Below are 23576 nucleotides of genomic sequence, written 5' to 3' on the forward strand. Positions count from 1 at the left end.
CGTTTCACTCTTTCCCTATATTCCATTCCTCCTCTTGTTTTCCTTCCCCTCCTCTCTTTTATACTCCTGTCCATCAGACAATGACTCTAGAGGTTTCATTAGCCATGTTCACTCCTCCACTCTTAATAATCTCTTGACTTACTAAAGGTCTAATTCAATCAAACCAGGGTCGTGTTCAGTTGGGCACATCGTAGAAAAAATTATCTTTGTCATAAGAGGAGGAGCCGACAAAAGATGTGCTTTTAAAGAGAGTTGCATATAAAAAAAACAGTACTCTTCAGAATCAGATGGATCACAAGTCACATGGATCATAATAACATCAGGTCTTCAGGTCTATTGTCCACTGTGCAGGAATAGATTGAAGAGGGTTTCATCAGTCTTTTCCTAAATTGAGTGATGGCGGTTATATGTGCTGGAGGTGAGTGTGGGGGTTGTGTTGGAAATATTATCCTCTCCATGGCAAGAGGAAGGAGTGGGACGAGCCCTATCAGAGAGGAGTGAGAACAAACACTTTACACCAGCCTTGATCCTGCTCCCATTGATTCACACACACACACACACACACACACACACACACACACACACACACACACACTAGGCTATATACACCATCTACAGTTAATATTACACACAACAAATATACAGTGAACTTTATATTATGAACATAGTTTTAGGATTTTCTGTCCGTTTGGGGTCTCCACATGACTTCTTAGTCATAATCTCTAGCAAATGACTCCCTAGGGGTTGTGTAAATCCATGTGTGCAGTGTCCCTAATAGGACAGATCTTTGGTCTGGGATTGGAAGTATTTGGTTCATTACCTAATTGGGTGTGGACAGTGATCGAGTGAGTTTAGTAAGAAATGCATGCACACACACATGGAAAGCCAGGTGCATACACACGCACACACACACACACCCACACCCACACAGCCAAGCACATCGACACATGCTGCCAACACACATAAACATACACACGCACACACACACACACCCACACCAACACAGCCAAGCACATCGACACATGCTGCCAACACACATAAACACATATGCCACTGTCACACATACCACAGTCAAAATTCAATATACTGTAATTGGATAATAACAGAATTTCAAAGTCCTTGTATTATTTTTAGGACAGGATAGGAGCAGAAGAAGGGAGACAACGTAGAGGGAGCGGAAATGCGTAGGGTTTGTGCAGGGATTGAATCAGGATCCCCGTCAAAAGTACCGTTTATGGTTCCATTGGCGAGAGTGTTACCCACTCAACCAGACACCCCCGTCCAGACAAGTCTTACCGGCACAGGCACATGCACACGTTGAGTTCTCTGGCAAACCCCTTCCCCTGGGAAAGCAGCCATGCTTTGAGATGAGTCCTAGTCTCCTGTGGAAAATAAATCAATAGAGGTGAATTATTCAGTAATACAATTACACACAGACACTCACTCACTCACACACACACGCACAGTACAGCACAAGACTGACTGACTGTTACTCTTGGCTGTCACACATTTTCTTTGCTGACAGGCTGATCCGCATCTCGGATCATCTCTGATCATCTCTGATGTTGTCCTTCACACAACAAAGATCCTCACATTTTTTGGCTCCCGAGTGGCGTAGCAGTCTAAGGCACTGCATTTCAGTGCAAGAGGCGTCACTACCGTCCCTGGTTCAAATCCAGGCTGTATCACATCCGGCCGTGATTGGGAGTCCCATAGGGCGGCGCTGTCACACCCTGACCTTAGAGAGCCTGTTTATTTCTCTATTTGGGTGGGCATTCTAGTTTTCTATTTCTTTTTTGGCCGGGTATGGTTCCCAATCAGAAGCAGCTGTCTATCGTTGTCTCTGATTTGGAATCATACTTAGGCAGCCTGTTTTTCACCTGAGTTTGTGGGATCTTGTTTTTGTTCAGTTACTGTGTAGCCTGCAGAACGTTACGTTCGTTTATCTTTTGTTGTTTTTGGGTGTTCATCTAAAATAAAGAAAGATGTACACTTTCCACGCTGCTTTGGTCTCATTCCGACGACAGACGTAACAGGCGCACAATTAGCCCAGAGTTGTCTGGGTTTGGCCGGGGTAGGCCATCATTGTGAATAAGAATTTGTTCTTAACCAACTTGCCTAGTTAAATAAAGGTTCAATAAAAATAATATATATGTTATATATATTTTTTTACTTCAGACTTAAAACATCTTCAAATGTCACACTTAAAAGTGCAATCTCACCTCTGGCAGCTGAAAACCCCCTAAAGTGGCAACCTGAAGATTCCCTAACAACAGGAGTAAATTCCCTAACAACAGGAGTGACGCTTCACATTAATGAATGTGCCCTAATTAGTGTACTAATGTGGTTTGCTAATATGTGATGGATTGATGGCTCATTAACGGCTAGCGCGTGTGCTACATAAATCAAATCAAAGATTATTGGTCGCGTACACAGTTTAGCAGATGTTATAGAGGGTGCAGCGAAATGCTTGTGTTACTTGTAACAGTGCAGTAAAATGTCAAACAAGGACACAAATAATCAAAAGTTTGAAACAAGAAATCAAGAACAGGTGCTACATACAGATGTAGGAGCTTAATTTGAGCCAGTTGGCTTCAGCAGGAAAATAATCCTGCAGCAATTGGAAATGTGAATTATTATGTGGATAATAATTAATGAACATTTTTTGTAGAGCTTTTCCTAGGTATCTGTTTGAGTTTTTACTCTGTTTGTTCAGAACATAACAAGGGGTTGATACATTTTTTGTAGAGCTTTTCCTAGGTATCTGTTTGAGTTTTTACTCTGTTTGTTCAGAACATAACAACATACATTTTTTGTCAGTGCAAATCAAATGTGACATTTTAAAGTGAAAATTACAAACATTATAAGCCTTTTTAAACCTCGAATACACTACAAGTTTGCTGTTCAGGGAAGTTATCAGCAACAAAAGAGTGATCAGATGAAGATCCTACATCTGTAAGTGCCTGTCGCAAAGTACAAAAGTGTGTCACCATATTTCCTACCCCGTGAACTGGAAATGGGGTCAACACGGTAGTTAAAAGGATTAGCCCCTTTTTTTTCAATTTTCGCCTAAAATGACATACCCATAATTGGACAGTGCAGTTAGGTTAACAAGAATTTAAGCTTTCTGCCAATATCAGATATGTCTATGTCCTGGGAAATGTTCTTGTTACTTACAACCTCATGCTAATTGCATTAGTCTACGTTAGCTCAACCGTCCCATGGAAGGGACACCGATCCTGAAGAAGATTTATTAACCACCAGTGCAATAAAGTCAATTTATTACGATGTTCACGACGTGGTGGTAGACTAAGGGCATTGATGTGCGTAAATGGCACCACCGAGAATAATGACTCATCATGTTCGGTGACGGAGAAAGATAATTATTGTGGCACATCTTGTGACCTTTTGGTGCTCCTCAATCAATAGCATGTTGATGAAACACTGGCCATGAAACACTGGCCATGGATCTTCAAGGCACCAGGGGAGCGCTGCAGCTGTGGTCTCCCTGATAAGGGGTCACAAGAGGTGGCTCCAATAACAGGGAGAGATCCCCTGGCGGAGGTGGATGAATAATTTAACCACCCCCTTCCCTCTAGAGATTATTTTTAGCATCTGAATCACAATAGATAGCAAAGATAGATAGTGCTGTGGAGGTACTGTAAGGGCTTCGAGATATGGATGGAGATAAGGGACTACATGGATTACCCCAAGGGAGTTGTATATATTAGAATGAGCCCATTTGATCTGGTCATTGAAGTTGAAATATGAGTCTCATTCGATAGGGGAATCAAATCCACACATTAATGAATACATTCTGAGCTGTACTATACACTTGGAAACTAGATGGAACAGGTTATCTAATCTATACATACTTGTTTTTATTTCTACCTTTCAATCTGATTTGATTTGCAAAGGTAGACAATATCCTTTTCTCTTGTATTTCTAAAGGAATCATTGAATAGAAGAAGAGTGGGAGAGAGAGTCAGTTACGTCACAGAAAGGCTTCCCACTCTGTTATATCTAGTGTATCACTGTATATCAAGGCTATGAGAGGCATAGGAAAAATATAAAATATATATAATACTGTCTATGATGCTCAGCCGTATCCTGTAGATGTTTCAAGATAGGCATGGGGCCCACTGATGTGCGTGACTCCTGTCTTTATTTGCCATACCTTTCCTGAATTATGAGGATCCTATCCTCAGGTCAATTACCTTGCGTTCCGAGAAGTAGCTGTGTTCTTTTGAAAAGAGAACTCAGCTACTCATCGAGCGGTGAGAACAGAGAAGCAAAGGTACGTCATCCGTCTCTCCCAAGTCAAATGACTTGTCAAAAGTGTAGGGGAGTTCACACAATTTTCTTCCATTTACAGTAGATAATATTGGAAATTACCATGACTGTCTGATGCAGAAGTAGAGAAGGATAGAAAACAAAATGGAAGATGAAAGAATTTTGAAGAAGTTCAGGTCAGAAAGATAGTGTTTTGTTTTTTAACATCTTGCTGAGAGAGAGTTGGAAGTAACACTATCCTTGGAAGGTTGCCTTCTAGGCATAAAACAGACGCTTTTCAATACAATAGTACAGGGGAATCTATCAAATCGATCTCAAGCTACCAGTAGCTCACAGCCCACCTCTGAGTAGCTTGCCAAACATTTCAGAGAAGTACATGAATTTTTCACATTCCACGCAAACTGTCATAAACAAATCTTCCACCGCTAAAAATAAATCAGACGCTGCAAGCTACTGGCTAATATCCAACCAAAGCCCAATTTACATTATCACACCCCTGGTTACCCACTATTGGTTTAAAAATCCAAACATAACGGGGCGTAGTGAGCAAATGTAGAAGGTCACATTTTTCCGAGCTCCTGAAGAAATTGCATTTATTTAATACTTTCTTTGCGCTTTGACCCATAAATAACTAGGAAACACAGCCTTTGAATGATATGCTTTACTTTGATTTAAAGTTAAGCGGAGTCACTGACAAAAGAGAAAACACTAGGCCCAAGACCAGGAGCTCGAGTTCTTCAACAAGTGGGGGCATCAACTCCTCCCCTCGGGTTGGCAAAAAAAACACAGATGATTTCAAGGCCGGGATTCTTGCTGCCCTCAGAGCGGAAATTTAATCTAAACTCAAGTCGGAAACTCAAGGAGGCGCTCAGTGAGGACTTTAATTGAATTAACAAGTCGGAGTTACAAGCAGTCAAAAATGAACTTGCAAAGCATGCAGCAATAGTTCTTACTGAACTGGAAACAGTTAAGAAAAATGTCTCCGACATGGAACAAGGCTTGTCAATATGCTGAGACGACACGACTACGCTACAAACCACGGTTAAGAAGCCTCTCAACTGATGTGGCTAGCCTTAAGGAACATTGCATACATTTACAAGGTTATCTGCGAAGATCCAATATCAGGATAATGTTGGTAGCTGAGGACCCGGGCTCAAGTTCTACTTCATCGGTCACAAAGTTATTGAAGGAAGCCCTCACATTGGATAAAGATGTCCTTGTAGACCGCTCACATCGGGGGTTTCAAGCATAAAAGCCTGCCGGAAAACCTTGCGTCATTGTGGCTAAACTACACTACTATCTGGATTGTATTGGTGTCCTTCGGTGTGCAAGAGAATTTGGCCCACGTCGATGCAATGGAGCACCCATCTCTATCTTCCCAAGGGGCATAGCTGAATGTTCACCTATTTGGAGATTAGGGTAATGGACGAATGTGTCTACCACTGCAGACTCAGTCTCTCATTTGTAGACACTGTATAGCATTGCCAGTGGTATCAGTTGCTATTGTTATTATTAGGTAACGTTAGTGCCTTAGTTCTGGTGAGTCAGTTCTCTTTTTGTTTTAAAATTTTATTTTATTACCATGAAGCTGCTCATTTCTATTTATCGATGGTACCCGTATCCAAGGTAGATAACCTAATGATAGAACTGTAATAGAACTTATGTCATTTCTTTAAAGACGTTGCTGCTAATTTAGTGGTATTGCTGTAATATGTGATTTATGAAATGTTTTATATTTACTTTTAAAACAGCCTAGTTTTGAGTTGTAAATAAATATTTCTTATTTATTTCTTATGTGCAACTTGTTTTAAATCCTTCACTATTTCAGCATGGCTCTCTACTCGATAGGTTTAGTGTTCCCCACTGCAAGCACATTATGTGTGAATATCTTTGCGAGGGGATTAGCGGTTACCTTGTTCAATAGGTGACCAGGGTAGGTTTTCTTTTTCATACCAGAGTATTGTTTGTTTACATTTTTTCTTCTTCTTCAACTTTTGGTTTTTTTATTTGCTATTTTTGGAATGGATCAGTTGTTATTGTAATCTGGCATCTATCCTCCCCCCCCCCCCCCCCCCTGACTTTACATGGCTAGGCCTAATATCATGAGAGGGACAGCTGGTTGCTCGGTCACTTTTGATAGCTGGATTGTTACATCTTTAAATCACCCAATGAAAACGTAAAAGGGTTATTTCTCATGTAAATCATTTTAAAGTACAGTTCCAGTCAAAAGTTTGGACACACCTACTCATTCTGTCATGGTTCCACCTGTCACCAGAGGGTGCCAGAAACCGTCCTAGAGATATTAACGACACTCAGGTGTGTCCAATTGACTCGTTTTGATTTCCCTGTTAAAAGATGTGTGTTTTCTGTTGTCCTTTTCAGAAGCTTGAATTGTTTACTGTGTGTGGTTGTTTCCTGAGGAAGTTGTCGAGACTTAGTGTTTTTTGTTGTTGTTTTTTTTCAAGTGTACTGTGTTCCTGTGGCTACCGTTTCTCAATTAAGTATTATGTTTATCTTTAACCACTGATTCCTCGACTGATCTCTTCTCTGCACCTGGGTCCAACCTTACCACGTCACACATTCAAGGATTTTTCTTTTTTTTTTTTACTATTTTCAACATTGTAGAATAACAGTGAAGACATAAAAACTATGAAATAACACATGGAATCATGTAGTTAAACAAATCAAAATATATTTTAAATTCTTCATAGTAGCCTCCATTTGCCTTGATGACAGGTTTGCACAGTCTTGGCATTCTCTCAACTAGCTTAACATGGAATGCTTTTCCAAAAGTGAAGGAGTTCCCACATATGCTGAGCACTTGTTGGCTGCTTTTCCTTCACTCTGCAGTCCAACTCATCCCAAACCATCTCAATTGGGTTGAGTTCGGGTGATTGTTGAGGCCAGGTCACTCAGCAGGCCATTTCATTATTGTAGTAGGAAGACTGTATAATACACCTGTTATCTTGGCTAACATTTATGTACCAAATTAGGATAACAGTTCATTCTTCACAGCTGTATTTTCTCGATTACCAAATATGGACACACCACATAATACTAGGTGGTGATATGAATTGTGTACTGTCGCCCAATCTGGATTGTAGCTCTCCGAAGGTATCATCTTCATCAAAGACACAATCCACAATTCAGCTATTTCTTAAGACATATGGCATATCTGATGCGTGGCATTTCTGGAGTCCCACAGCTAGGGAGTATTCTTTTTTTCTCACCAGTTCACAAGACCTTCTCACATATCAACTACTTGGTGTGATTACCAAGCTATAGTCATTTTGGATCATTCTCCTCTTTCTATGAAACTACTTATACCAAATACAAAGCCTAATTATCGCCCTTAGCGGCATAACTCACTACTGCTACCAAAAGATACCATTGTTGCTTTCATATAATCTCAAATTGAGCTATTTCTCGAGCTTAATCAAACCCCATATAATGTCAACTCGACAATCTGAAAATGTAATTAGTAAATCTCTATACAAAAATGATGAACATGGAGAGAAATCAGGGAAAATGCTAGCACACCAGCTGCGTCAGAGAACCGCAAATCAAACCGTACCTGAGATAACTGACGAGATGGGAAAACAAATGTATTGATAATTTAGAGGTCTAGTCATGATTTCATAATTTTTACACTCTGGAATCTGCTGGTAATGTTACCTTACTCAACACCTTCTTTGAGAACTAAGATATTCCTACAGTTGAACCTGAGATAGCTGCTGAATTAGAAGATCAGTTCTCTGTAGAAGAGATTGTATTAGCAATTAAATCTATGCAGTGTGGTAAATCCCCTGGATTTTCCCAGCGAATTCTTAAAATTATGTTCAGATCAACTCTCTCCTCTCTTGCTTTCCATATGAGGAATCATTCTCCTCAAATGCTTTACCCTCAACAATGAGACAAGCATGTATTTAACTTGTTCGGAAAAAGGCAAAAAAAACCTCTCGATAGTGGTTCATATAGGCCAATTTCTTTACTGAATAACCAAGTAAAGTTACTTTCTAAGATGATTGCCTGCCGTTTTGAGTCAGTCCTTCCCTCCATTATCTTTACAGATCAAACTGGTTTCATAAAAAAATGGTCATTATTTTTTCAACATCAGACGTCTTTATAACATACTTGATATGTTTACTCCTCCCCTATGGCTCCCCTAACACACAAATAATAACAAAAAATACCTTTCATCCCATTTCCAACAAAAAAGGGTTGTCCTCTATCCCCTCAGCTGTTTGCCATCGCAATTGATCCTTTTTGCCATAACAATACGTAATAACACCACTATCAAAGGTATTTGAAGAGGGGGCTTAGCGCATACAATTTCACTCTACGCAGATGACATGCTATTATACAGTGGGGCAAAAAAGTATTTAGTCAGCCAAGTTCTCCCACTGAAAAAGATGAGAGGCCTGTAATTTTCATCATAGGTACACTTCAACTATGACAGACAAAATTAGAAAAAAAAATCCAGAAAGCCACATTGTAGGATTTTTAATGAATTTCTTTGCAAATTACAGGGGAAAATAAGTATTTGGTCACCTACAAACAAGCAAGATTTCTGGCTCTCACAGACATCTAACTTCTTCTTTAAGAGGCTCCTCTGTCCTCCACTCATTACCTGTATTAATGGCACCTGTTTGAAACTTGTTATCAGTGTAAAAGACACCTGTCCACAACCTCAAACAGTCACACTCCAAACTCCACTATGGCCAAGACCAAAGAGCTGTCAAAGGACACTGGAAACACAATTGTAGACCTGTACCAGGCTGGGAAGACTGAATCTGCAATAGGTAAGCAGCTTGGTATGAAGAAATCAACTGTGGGAGCAATTATTAGGAAATGGAACACATACAAGACCACTGATAATTTCCCTCGATCTGGGGCTCCACGCAAGATCTCACCCCGTGGGGTCAAAATGATCACAAGAACGGTGAGCAAAAATCCCAGAACCACACGGCGGGACCTAGTGAATGACCTGCAGAGAGCTGGGACCAAAGTAACAAAGCCTACCATCAGTAACACACTACGCCGCCAGGGACTCAAATCCTGCAGTGCCAGGCGTGTCCCCCTGCTTAAGCCAGTACATGTCCAGGCCCGTCTGAAGTTTGCTAGAGAGCATTTGGATGATCCAGAAGAAGACTGGGAGAATGTCATATGGTCAGATGAAAACAAAATATAACTTTTTGGTAAAAACTCAACTCGTCGTGTTTGGAGGACAAAGAATACTGAGTTGCATCCAAAGAACACCATACCTACTGTGGAGCATGGGGGTAGAAACATCATGCTTTGGGGCTGTTTTTCTGCAAGGGACCAGGAGGACTGATCCGTGTAAAGGAAAGAATGAATCGGGCCATGTATCATGAGATTTTGAGTGAAAACTTCCTTCCATCAGCAAGGGCATTGGAAATATAACGTGACTGGGTCTTTCAGCATGACAATGATCCCAAACACACCGCCCGGGCAACGAAGGAGTTGCTTCGTAAGAAGCATTTCAAGGTCCTGGAGTGGCCTAGCCAGTCTCCATATCTCAACCCCATAGAAAATCTTTGGAGGGAGTTGAAAGTCCGTGTTGCCCAGCAACAGCCCCAAAACATCACTGCTCTAGAGGAGATCTGCATGAAGGAATGGGCCAAAATACCAGCAACAGTGTGTGAAAACCTTGTGAAGACTTACAGAAAACGTTTGACCTCCGTCATTGCCAAACAAAGGGTATATAACAAAGTATTGAGATAAACTTTTGTTATTGACCAAATACTTATTTTCCACCATAATTTGCAAATAAATTCATAAAAAAATCCTACAATGTGATTTTCTGGATTTTTTTTTCTCATTTTGTCTGTCATAGTTGAAGTGTACCTATGATGAAAATTACAGGCCTCTCATCTTTTTAAGTGGGAGAACTTGCACAATTGGTGGCTGACTAAATACTTTTTTGCCCCACTGTATATGTCTGACCCTTTACAGACATCCAGGTTCTACTAAAAACATTTGGTCAAATTTCCAGGTATAAGGTTAATCTACAAAAAAGTGAATTGACGCCTATTAATCCTTCTGCCATGCAAACTTATTTTAGTCATGTGCCTTTCAGAGTGACTACACATAAATTGAAATATTTGGGAATTTGGGTCACACACAAGTTCTCTATAAAGCCAAATTCCCTCCCTTGAAACGTCGCCTGAAACAGAATCTTGAACGCTGGGATTTACTAAATATTTTTTGGGGCGTAAGAATTTACCCTGTTAAAATTACTGTATTACCTAAGTTGTTATACTTATTTCAATGTATTCCTATCTTTCTGACAAAATATTTGTATTTTTATCTCCATAGATAAAACTGATATCTGCTTTTATCTGGAATTAGAAAAACCCTTGGATAAGTAAGAGTGTATTGCAGAGATCTCATCCCCAGGGTGGTCTAGCACTTCAAAGCTTTCAATATTATTTCTGGGCAGCTATATAATCCTTCTATATTGGATGACAGAAATCCCTGATGTTGCAGGCCTGAAATGGTTGACCTTGGAGATCTCATCCTGTGGCCCCACCTCCTTAGCTGCCTTACTCCTGAGTGGTGCAGTGGTCTAACGCACTGCATCTCATTGCTAGAGATGTCACTACAGACCCTGGTTCGATTCCAGGTTGTATCACAACCGACCCGGATTAGGAATCACATAGGGCAGCGCACAATTGGCCAAGCATAATTCGGGCTAGGGTTTGGTCGGGGTAGGACGTCATTGTAAATAAGAATTTGTTCTTAACTAACTTTCCTAGTGTAACGGCAGATTTCCTCCTCTTCGTCTGAAGAGGTGTAGCAAGGATCAGACCAATACGCAGCGTGGTAAGTGTCCATGCCGATTTTAATAAGAAAAGCCTGAACTCTATGAAATACAAAACAATAAACGATAACGTGAAATAAACCAAACCGAAACAGTCTCGTGTGAAACAAACACTGACACAGGAAACAAACACCCACAAAACAACAATGAAACCCAGGCTACCTAAGTATGATTCTCAATCAGAGACAACTAACGACACCTGCCTCTGATTGAGAACCATACTAGGCCAAAACAGAAACCAAACATAGAAACACAAAACATAGCTAGCCCACCCCAACTCACGCCCTGACCATACTAAATAAAGACAAAACAAAGGAAATAAAGGTCAGAACGTGACACCTAGTTAAATAAAGGTTTAAAAAAATACACTGCTCAAAACTTGCATTAGCTGAACCTGTTTAAATACACAAAAAACCCTATTGTGAAACATTCTCAAAAAATCTGAAAACCTTTCAAGTGATCGTTTGTTCTCAGTGAATTTCCCCTCTAGATTCTATTAAACTCACACAATCTGGATTCCCTGAACTCTCTTAAGAACCAATGGGAAGAGGATTTAGCTGAGTATGCTTCAGATAATAAATTCTTAATCTATATGTCTAAGACATGCTGTAATTCAATTTAAAATAGTTTTTATTTCATTGTTATTTTTGTATTTCTTTTTTAATCACGCCTCCCCTTGCTCCCCGTCCCTGGCACTCGTAGGCGCCTGGCTCCCCAGCATTACGCACACCTGCCTTCCCCCTGTCACGTGCATCAGCAATTATTGGACTCACCTGGACTCAATCGCCTGTTTATTACCTCCCCTATATTTAATTTCCCCAGCTCTGTTCCCCGCTGCTGCCTTAATGTTCGTATGCCGTTCTTACCTGTGTGCTGATGCTGTTTCTGTCTTGTTACCTGTCTGTTTCGCATTATATGTTCATCTCCCTGTACCTGCTTCTCCAGCGTCGGTTCTATCAGAATGCAGCAGCCATTAAACAAAGTATCGGGGAGTGCTGGCTTCAGGGGGTGCCTATGCCAGCTCGACGGGCTGTCTTGAGAGCTTTCTTGCCCCAGTTGGCTCGGAAGGTGCCCATCCCACGTCAGGCCTCAGCCGGATCCGCAGGGTTTTATGCCTCAGCCGGCTAACCAGGCGTCTACGCTTCAGCCGGCTCATCAGGCTCCCATGTTCCGGCAGGATCATCAGGCTGTCACGCCTCAACCGGGTCGTCAGGCTCTCATGCCTCAGCCGGTTTGCCAGGCTCCCACGCCTTTGCCGGTTCGTCGGGCTGTTACGTCCCAACCGGCTGGTCCAGTGCCCAGGCCTGTCAGACTCCCCAGGTGGCATCCCTAGAGAGGGGGGTACTGTTACGCCTGCCCCTGCTCCCCCTCCCTGGCTCTCGAAGACGCCAGGCTCCCCAGCATTACGAACTCCTGCCACCATCAGTACGCACACCTGCCTTCCCCCCGTCACGTGCATCAGCGATTATTGGACTAACCTGGACTCAATAACATGCTTATTACCTCCCCTATATTTGGGGGGAGGTAATCCCCGTACCTGCTTCTCATCTCCAGCATCGGTTCTATCAATTTACAATGACGTCCTACCCCGGCCAAACCCAGATGACGCTGGGCCAATTGTGCGCCGCCCGATGGGACCCCCAAAAATGTTTTTTCAAACATAACACAATATCTGCCAATTAATTTCCAGCAATATCGCCCGTCTGTCTGTGTGGTGTGCGCATTTGTATATCACTTTGTGTGTAGCCAGTTAGTAATGCTCATATTCTGTCATGTTCGTCATAATGAGGAGACCACAAAAGTTTTCAATAACAAAAGTTTATCTCAATACTTTGTTATATACCCTTTGTTGGCAATGACAGAGGTCAAACGTTTTCTGTAAGTCTTCACAAGGTTTTCACACACACTTGCTGGTATTTTGGCCCATTCCTCCATGCAGATCTCCTCTAGAGCAGTGATGTTTTGGGGCTGTTGCTGGGCAACACGGACTTTCAACTCCCTCCAAAGATTTTCTATGGGGTTGAGATATGGAGACTGGCTAGGCCACTCCAGGACCTTGAAATGCTTCTTACGAAGCAACTCCTTCGTTGCCCGGGCGGTGTGTTTGGGATCATTGTCATGCTGAAAGACCCAGCCACGTTTCATCTTCAATGCCCTTGCTGATGGAAGGAGGTTTTCACTCTAAATCTCACGATACATGGCCCCATTCATTCTTTCCTTTACACGGATCAGTCCTCCTGGTCCCAAAACAGCCCCAAAGCATGATGTTTCCACCCCCATGCTTCACAGTAGGTATGGTGTTCTTTGGATGCAACTCAGTATTCTTTGTCCTCCAAACACGTCGAGTTGAGTTTTTACCAAAAAGTTATATTTTGTTTTCATCTGACCATATGACATTCTCCCAATCTTCTTCTGGATCATCCAAATGCTCTCTAGCAAACTTCAGATGGGCCTGGACATGTATTGGCTTAAGCAGAGGGACACGTCTGGCACTGCAGGATTTGAGTCCCTGGCGGCGTAGTGTGTTACTGATGGTAGGCTTTGTTACTTTGGTCCCAGCTCTCTGCAGGTAATTCACTAGGTCCCGCCGTGTGGTTCTGGGATTTTTGCTCACCGTTCTTGTGATCATTTTGACCCCACGGGGTGAGATCTTGCGTGGAGCCCCAGATCGAGGGAGATTATCAGTGGTCTTGTATGTGTTCCATTTCCTAATAATTGCTCCCACAGTTGATTTCTTCAAACCAAGCTGCTTACCTATTGCAGATTCAGTCTTTCCAGCCTGGTGCAGGTCTACAATTTTGTTTCTAGTGTCCTTTGACAGCTCTTTGGTCTTGGCCATAGTGGAGTTTGGAGTGTGACTGTTTGATGTTGTGGACAGGTGTCTTTTATACTGATAATGAGTGGAGGACAGAGGAGCCTCTTAAAGAAGAAGTTACAGGTCTGTGAGATTTTCTGGATTTTTTTTCTCATTTTGTCTGTCATATTTGAAGTGTACCTATGATGAAAATTACAGGCCTCTCTCATCTTTTTAAGTGGGAGAACTTGCACAATTGGTGGCTGACTAAATACTTTTTTGCCCCACTGTAATTCTTTTAATGAAAATAATGAACACTGAACAAAACTATACAAAACAACAAAACAAACCATGAAGCTATATGACTAGTGCAAACAGGCAACTAAACATAGAATAACAACCTACAAACTATCCAAGGAATATATGGCTACCTAAATATGGTCCCCATAGACAAAAACCAGAACCAATCTTGGCAACCATAGACAAAAACACCTAGACTTGAAAAAACCCATAAACATACAAAAACCACTAGACAATACCAAACCTACACAAACCACCCTTGTCCCACCCTGACCTAACCAAATAATAAAGAAAACAAAGATAACTAAGGTCAGGGCGTGACAGTACCCCCCCCCCCCCCTAAAGGTGTGGACTCCCGGCCGCAAACCTAAACCTATATGGGAGGGTCTGGGTGGGCATCTAACCTTGGTGGTGGCTTTGGATCTGGACACTGCCCCCCTTCTTTACTCTGAGTCCGCTTTTGTATCACTGACCCGTGGATCATCATTGGAGACCCCGGACTGGGGACCGTTGCTGGAGACTCCGGACTGGGGACCGTCGCTGGAGACCCCGGACTGGGGACCATCGCTGGAGATTCTGGACTGTGGCCCGTCGTTGGAGGTTCCGGTCTGTGAACTGTCGCCGGAAGCTCTGGACTGGGTACTGTTGCCGGACGCACTGGACTGGGTACTGTCGCCGGACGTTCTGAACTGCCGAGGCGCACTGAAGGCCTGGTGCGTGGTGCCGGCACTGTTGGTACCGGGCTGGGGACACATACCTCAGTGCGAGGAGCAGGGACAGGGCGTACTGGACTACCGAGGCGCACTATAGGCCTGGTGCGTGGTGTCGGCTCTGGTGGTACTGGGCTGGTGACACACACCTCAGGGCGAGTGCGGGGAGGAGGAACAGGATGTACTGGACTGTGAAGGCGTACTGGAGGTCTGGAGTGTAGAGCTGACACAACCCGTCCTGGCTGGATGTTTATTTTTGCCCTGCAAATGCAGGGTGCTGGCACAGGACGTACTGGGCTGTGTAGACTCACCGGAGACACAGTACGCAAAGCCGGCGCAGGATAACCTGGTCCAAGGAGGTACACTGGAGACCAGGAGCGCTGAGCCGGCACCCTCCTTCCTGGCTTGATGCCCATTCTAGCCCGGCCAATGCGAGGAGCTGGAATAGAGCGCACCGGACTAGAATAGTGCACTGGAGACACCATGCGCTCCACCGCATAAGACGGTGCCTGACCAGTAACACACTCCCCACAGTAAGCACGAGGAGTTGGCTCAGGTCACCGACCTGACTCATGCAATCTCCTCGTGTCCCCCCCCCCCCCAATTGTTTTTATTGGGGCTGCCTCTCGGGCTTCCGTGCTAACCGTGTACCCTCATATCGTTGCCGTTCCTCTCGTGCTATCTCCACCTGCCTCCAAGCTATATGACTAGTGCAAACAGGCAACTAAATGTAGAATAACAACCCACAAACTATCCAAAAATCTAATATGCATATAAAGGGTACACCTGGTGGTCATCGTAATGTAGTACATTTCTTTCTCCATCCATATTACCTTGAATGCATCTTCCATATGCTCTGTTTATCTAGCTCATCGTTTACAAATGGGAAAAATTTATGGGAAAATACATTTGTTTCCTCACCTGTTTGGGTGTTATTTCAAAAAACAAACTTGACAACTCGGGTAATTTTAAGATGTCAGGCTTGAAAATGCATTAAGGCATTTTGTCACAGTGAGTCACTACCCAAACCAGACGCATCTGGTTTCAAGGTGTCATGGACTTCATGTGATCTTCTTCTGCTGTCTAGTGGACAAACTGGGTATCATACAGGAATTGTACTTAAAGGAAGCGACTTCAGTTTACTTCTCATATGTATATCATTCCTGTAAGACAAAAAATGAAGGCATGGCACATTGCACAAGCCCTGCGCTTTAATAATGGACACGTTTCTAACGGAATTTGCACATGTTTTGAGCGCCAGCATTAATTAATACATATAACATTTATTTATGTTATTTTAAAAAATCATTTTGGAACAGTAATCGTTGACATCTTTTATTTCAAACCTACAGTAGTCTTTAAAATATCTTATTACCCAACATGGGGACAATTGGAACATTTAGCTTTTCTTTGCTTGTTGTTGCTCTGGCTTTGTAATAGTCACTTTGTTTCCTGTATCAAGACCCCACAGTTCTTACCTTTCTAAATGTGCTAACCATGTGTTTGTAGGACTTATAGTTTTGACATCTAAATATATTTCATGAAGGTAGTGTACAATATACAGTGCCTTGCGAAAGTATTCGGCCCCCTTGAACTTTGCGACCTTTTGACACATTTCAGGCTTCAAACATAAAGATATAAAACTGTATTTTTTTGTGAAGAATCAACAACAAGTGGGACACAATCATGAAGTGGAACGACATTTATTGGATATTTCAAACTTTTATAACAAATCAAAAACTGAAAAATTGGGTGTGCAAAATTATTCAGCCCCTTTACTTTCAGTGCAGCAAACTCTCACACTAGAAAAGGTTGGGGACCCCTGCTATAGTATGACCCTATAGTTTTTAAATCTATAGTTGTTGATCCTATACAGTAGTTTGCTTCTATATAACATGTAGTTGCTAAACTCTTCCAGAACATGCTTGACTGTAGTCTTGACGGTGATGCTGGAATTGTCTAGTGCTGTTCCTCCTGCGGCCAAAAGGCAAATAAAGCCTCTTGACTCATACCAAGATGGAAGTAGAAGGAGCCTCTAGATCTGCCTCAATTATTGAAGATAGTGGTTCACTTAGTATCAAAGGCAGCCTATCCCACCACAGCCCTGTATCAGTGGTGTAGAACTAAAAGAATAGAAGAACTGAAGAGCCAGAGTTGGTGCTGTGCTACTGGTTTGTGGCTACAGCAGCCTATAAAGGGCTTTTGATGTTGTTGTTGTTGTTGATAAATGTAATTAAGCGGGCACGGATAATAACCCATTCCATGGGCCCCTAGCCGCTATCACTTTTTCTGGGTTTCCCGTCAGCCCAGGTATGCCTATGCGTTGATCCGTGCCTGCAATTAAGGTTTTGTATATTCGGCCTCTGAATAGGACCATTTGCCTCCCAGCTAGCAAATGCGCATAACAGAAAACAATAATGTTTCCCTCTCGTTAGGATTTCCTTTGTAACAATGTGGTAATTCGTGGTAATTCATGCCCCATCTCCCAGGATATCACAATGTGTTTAATGCCGGTCCTTTGTCTCAATTACAAAGAACTGCCCCACGTTTGTCTGTGGTTTGCCATGTAGATGAGGGCTATCCAATTTTTGGGCGAGTCTATCACTCCTCATGGCGCTAAATCTAATTTTGCCATCATTTCCAGGCTTATCTTACTGTGTGGTAATTTTATTTGATACCACTGAAGCCAGGCTCTGCATTAAATTTTACATTGCCAGAGATGGGATTTATAGTAAGCGAGTAAGGGGCAATTCCGATTAAAAGTGATGTATCAAGAGAGATGGATGATTCATTAAAGAGGGAGAGTAGGGAGGGAGATAATAATAAAAGTGAGAAAGGCTCTGGAGTTTAGAGATACTGTAGAAAGCTTATTGTTTGATGGTGGGGAGCTCTGCTCTCTGCCATTTTGGTAGATTTTGATAATGTGGTTTCTATAGCTTTCTTGGGCTTCAGGCGAGCCACTCTACTTTCCCCCATGATACACATTAGCCCCTAGCTTTCAGTTATTTTGCTAAATACTTTTGAATGATTTCTTACATTTTCACAGGACCAAGCCAAGCCCTTAGAAAAAAGAAACTACCTAGAACCAAAAGGGTTCTCCTAGAGGGACAGCAACATAATCCTTTATGAGCCCTTTTGTTAAAACCTCATCAGGCCCGAGGACCCCAGCAAATCTGCGTTTTTTTTCACTACCTCTGCATTTCTTCACTACTTTTGCATGTCCAGCCATTATCTTTAGCATCACAATGAAATGTTTCACCATTTTCTTTTCAGGTCAACCAAGGCTACAAGTAAAACGCAAAACAGTTGCATTCAGATCTGCCGAGGTCTGCCAAACAAAGACCTTATAAACATAAATTTAGTACAGAAATGGTTTGCTCAGTGGGAAATGAAATGAATATCCAACAAGTCAGTGATAACTTTGTGAGTTTGGAATTCGTGACAGCAACTATGTGAGTTTATTTCAGTATTATAGACACTATGTCCTGGAATTTCCTATGATCTATGTAGAAGCTCCTTACCTCCTAACTACTCCTGTGTGACTTGTGAGTGTCATAGAACAAAACAGAATACATGTAATGTACGTGTATGTCAGAGTCTACAGACGTTTTTTTGTGAGAAGACCCTGCCCTGGAACCCTTCGGGATCAAGCTCAGCCCTCATTTATCAGACAGACTAGCGGTTGGTATCTATGCAGATGCATAAGAAATAGACTAATCCAATGGTACAGAAGTCTGTAGCTCAAACACACAATGTAAAAGGGTTAGAAGTCCAAAGTGCACCGGGGATACGGTGGGAATCAAGGAGTTAAAGAGTGAAGGCATTCATTGTAACATTAACACATCTTTCTCTTTATACGTGACTTTGTGTTTGACAGTGTCATTTTGACAACTCAATCTTTCTCACCATTTTACACTACCTACAGTTGAAGTCAGAAGTTTACATACACTTAGGTTGGAGTCATTAAAACTTGTTTTTCAACCACTCCACACATTTCTTGTTAACAAACTATAGTTCCAAACGCCTGAAGGTACCACGTTCATCTGTACAAACAATAGTACGCAAGTATAAACACCATGGGACCACGCAGCCATCATACCGCTCAGGAAGGGGACGCGTTCTGTCTCCTAGAGATGAACGTACTTTGGTGTGAAAAGTGCAAATCAATCCCAGAACAACAGCAAAGGACCTTGTGAGATGCTGGAGGAAACCGGTACAAAAGTATCTATATCCAGAGTAAAACGAGTCCTATATCGACATAACCTGAAAGGCTGCTCAGCAAGGAAGAAGCCACTGGTCAAAAACCGCCATAAAAAGCCAGACTATGGTTTGCAATTGCACACAGGGACAAAGATCTTACTTTTTTGAGAAATGTCCTCTGGCCTGATGAAACAAAAATAGAACTGTTTGGCCATAATGACCATCATTATGTTTGGAGGAAAAAGGGGGAGGCTTTGCAAGCCAAAGAACACCATCCCAACCGTGAAGCATGGGGGTGGCAGCATCATGTTGTGGGTGTGCTTTGCTGCAGGAGGGACTGGTGCACTTCACAAAATAGATTGCATCATGATTAAGGAAAATTATGTGGATATATTGAAGCAACATCAAGTCATCAGTCAGGAAGTTCAAGCTTGGTCGCAATGGGTCTTCCAAATGAACAATGACCCCAAGAATAATTCCAAAGTTGTGGCAAAATGCCTTAAGGACAACAAAGTCAAGGTATTGGAGTTCTTCTCATTCTTCTCTACTATTATTCTGACATTCCACATTCTTAAAATAAAGTGGTGATCCTATCTGACCTAAGACAGGGGATGTTTACTAGGATTAAATGTCAGGAATTGTGAAATACTGAGTTTAAATATATTTGGCTAAGGTATATGTAAACTTCCGACTTCAACTGTATATCGTCCCTGGACCTGGTGGGTCCATAGGGCTTTGCAATATCCTATTAGGACAGCAATTGGCTCTCTGACCTGAATCTCATCCAAGGGCCTTGTCACTCACTGAACATGGCAGTCATTTCTCCTGGGAATCCAATTTAATAGAGGTGTATGTCTTGAAGCGTGCAGGGAATTGCCTACTTATCAACACTATGTACACCATCAATAAAATCAACTATCAAATTACCTGATTTAGCTGCCCTTTAAATGGCTTTTGTATTTAATTTAGACTATACCGTGGAGTCCCGGAGGACCTCATCTTGTTAATTACAGTCAAGAAAACGTTTGGCTCCTCTGTCTTATTGAAGAGCTCCTTCAAAAGGGCAAATCGATCCAAAGGACCCAGGTGTTGGCAAGGTCACTGTTTCTATTTAGCGCGAGGTAGAGCACCATCTTCCAAGGTTTAACTTCAAAAGCACTTGGACAGGAATGAGTGGGTGCAGAGAGAAAGGGAGGGAGAGAGAGGTCCGGCGGAGAAGAAGAAAACACAATATTCTACATTATGTTCAGCTTAACAGCAAGTGGATTTCCTTTTGTCGAACATGAACAAAAGCCCTTTCAAAGGAACTCGGCATGTTGGCACTTAAGAGAACTCCATGGGGATGACGAGGTAGCCTTGAGGAAAAATGTGTCAAATTTTCCCCGTGGGTGGAGGAGGGGGGTGGGAGGGCATGGGGGACTTCAGTCCATACAGTCGATCCTCTTTTGGAATTCATTACCATTCACTCCATCTCCATATATTTGTCTTTGTCATTCTTGTCTCCTCCTTCATATCCATATACACGCTGCTTATTTATTAAACATGATGTTTATCTGTTCTGTGTGGGTTATGTATCAAATCAAATCAAATTGTATTAATCACATGCTCCGAATGCAACAGTGATTGTCCATAATGGCGCCGGAGGGTATGGCTGCCGTCTTATCGGCTCTTAACCAACCATGCTACTTTTGTTTGTTTTTTCATGTTGTTCATAACTTGTTTTTTTACATCATGTTGCTGCTACCATCTCTTATGACTAAAAATAGCTTCTGGACATCAGAACTGCGATTACTCAACTCAGATTAGACGAAGAGTTTTTCTTCAATGAATAGGACGGGAGGGATATACTACAGACACCTGACCCGGCCCGGATCCCCATCATTCACTGGAGAAAGAAACAGAGATTTCACAGGAAAAAGATCAGGGTGCCTTGTGAGGATCAGGCGACGAGTGGCTAATCTGCCTTTGCCTTCCGTCCTGCTAGCTAATGTTCAATCGCTGGAAAAAATAAATGGGATGAACTGAAAGCACGTACAGTGCCTTGCGAAAGTATTCGGCCCCCTTGAACTTTGCGACCTTTTGCCACATTTCAGGCTTCAAACATAAAGATATAAAACTGTATTTTTTTGTGAAGAATCAACAACAAGTGGGACACAATCATGAAGTGGAACGACATTTATTGGATATTTCAAACTTTTTTAACAATTCAAAAACTGAAAAATTGGGCGTGCAAAATTATTCAGCCCCCTTAAGTTAATACTTTGTAGCGCCACCTTTTGCTGCGATTACAGCTGTAAGTCGCTTGGGGTATGTCTCTATCAGTTTTGCACATCGAAAGACTGACATTTTTTCCCATTCCTCCTTGCAAAACAGCTCGAGCTCAGTGATATTGGATGGAGAGCATTTGTGAACAGCAGTTTATAGTTATTTCCACAGATTCTCGATTGGATTCAGGTCTGGACTTTGACTTGGCCATTCTAACACCTGGATATGTTTATTTTTGAACCATTCCATTGTAGATTTTGCTTTATGTTTTGGATCATTGTCTTGTTGGAAGACAAATCTCCGTCCCAGTCTCAGGTCTTTTGCAGTCTCCCTCAGGTTTTCTTCCAGAATGGTCCTGTATTTGGCTCCATCCATCTTCCCATCAATTTTAACCATCTTCCCTGTCCCTGCTGAAGAAAAGCAGGCCCAAACCATGATGCTGCCACCACCATGTTTGACAGTGGGGATGGTGTGTTCAGCTGTGTTGCTTTTACGCCAAACATAACGTTTTGCATTGTTGCCAAAAAGTTCAATTTTGGTTTCATCTGACCAGAGCACCTTCTTCCACATGTTTGGTGTGTCTCCCAGGTGGCTTGTGGCAAACTTTAAACGACACTTTTTTATGGATATCTTTAAGAAATGGCTTTCTTCTTGCCACTCTTCCATAAAGGCCAGATTTGTGCAATATACAACTGATTGTTGTCCTATGGACAGAGTCTCCCACCTCAGCTGTAGATCTCTGCAGTTCATCCAGAGTGATCATGGGCCTCTTGGCTGCATCTCTGATCAGTCTTCTCCTTGTATGAGCTGAAAGTTTAGAGGGACGGCCAGGTCTTGGTAGATTTGCAGTGGTCTGATACTCCTTCCATTTCAATATTATCGCTTGCACAGTGCTCCTTGGGATGTTTAAAGCTTGGGAAATCTTTTTGTATCCAAATCCGGCTTTAAACTTCTTCACGACAGTATCTCGGACCTGCCTGGTGTGTTCCTTGTTCTTCATGATGCGCTCTGCGCTTTTAACGGACCTCTGAGACTATCACAGTGCAGGTGCATTTATACGGAGACTTGATTACACACAGGTGGATTGTATTTATCATCATTAGTCGTTTAGGTCAACATTGGATCATTCAGAGATCCTCACTGAACTTCTGGAGAGAGTTTGCTGCACTCAAAGGAAAGGGGCTGAATAATTTTGCACGCCCAATTTTTCAGTTTTTAATATGTTAAAAAAGTTAGAAATATCCAATAAATGTTGTTCCACTTCATGATTGTGTCCCACTTGTTGTTGATTCTTCACAAAAAAATACAGTTTTATATCTTTATGTTTGAAGCCTGAAATGTGGCAAAAGGTCGCAAAGTTCAAGGGGGCCGAATACTTTCGCAAGGCACTGTATATCCTACCAACGGGACATTCAAACCTGTAATATCTTATGTTTCACCGAGTCGTGGCTGAATGACGACATTAAGAACACACAGCTGGCGGGTTATACACTCTATCAGCAGGATAGAACACCAGCCTATGGTAAGACACGGGGCGAGGGCCTATACATAAATGTAAACAACAGCTGGTGCACGATATCTAGTCTCGAGGCTTTGCTCGCCTGAGGTAGAGTATCTCATGATACGCTGTAGACCACACTATCTACCTAGAGAGTTTTCATCTGTATTTTTTGTAGCTGTCTACATACCACCACAGACCGATGCTGGCAGTAAAACCACACTCAATGAGCTGTATACCGCCATAAGCAAACAGGAAAATGCTCATCCAGAGACGGCGCTCCAAGTGGCCTGGGACTTCAATGCAGGGAAACTTAAATCAGTTTTACCTAATTTCTATCAGAATGTTAAATGTGCAACCAGAGGGAAAACAATTCTAGACCACCTCTACTCCAAAAAGAAAGTCTATATACAGTGTGTGCAAAAGGCATGAGGAGGTAGGCAATAAATAGGCCATAGGAGCGAATAGTTACAATTTAGCAGATTAACACTGGAGTGATAAATGAGCAGATGATGATGTGCAAGTAGAGATACTGGTGTGCAAAAGAGCAGAAAAGTAAATAAAATAAAAACAGTATGGGGATGAGGTAGATAGATTGGATGGGCTATTTACAGATGGACTATGTACAGCTGCAGTGATCGGTTAGCTGCTCAGATAGTTGATGTTTAAAGT

At 42.2% G+C, this 23576-nt stretch overlaps 1 protein-coding gene across 1 annotated transcript in view; it reads left to right on the forward strand.

Annotated features, from left to right (window-relative positions):
• The window catches only part of LOC110493933 (copine-9), a 221120-nt gene that overhangs the window by 64798 nt on the left and 132746 nt on the right, over positions 1-23576 (forward strand). The gene's annotated exons all lie outside the window — the stretch shown is intronic.

This window comes from Oncorhynchus mykiss, chromosome 17 (genome assembly GCF_013265735.2).
Source record: "Oncorhynchus mykiss isolate Arlee chromosome 17, USDA_OmykA_1.1, whole genome shotgun sequence".
Taxonomy (NCBI): Eukaryota; Metazoa; Chordata; class Actinopteri; order Salmoniformes; family Salmonidae; genus Oncorhynchus; species Oncorhynchus mykiss.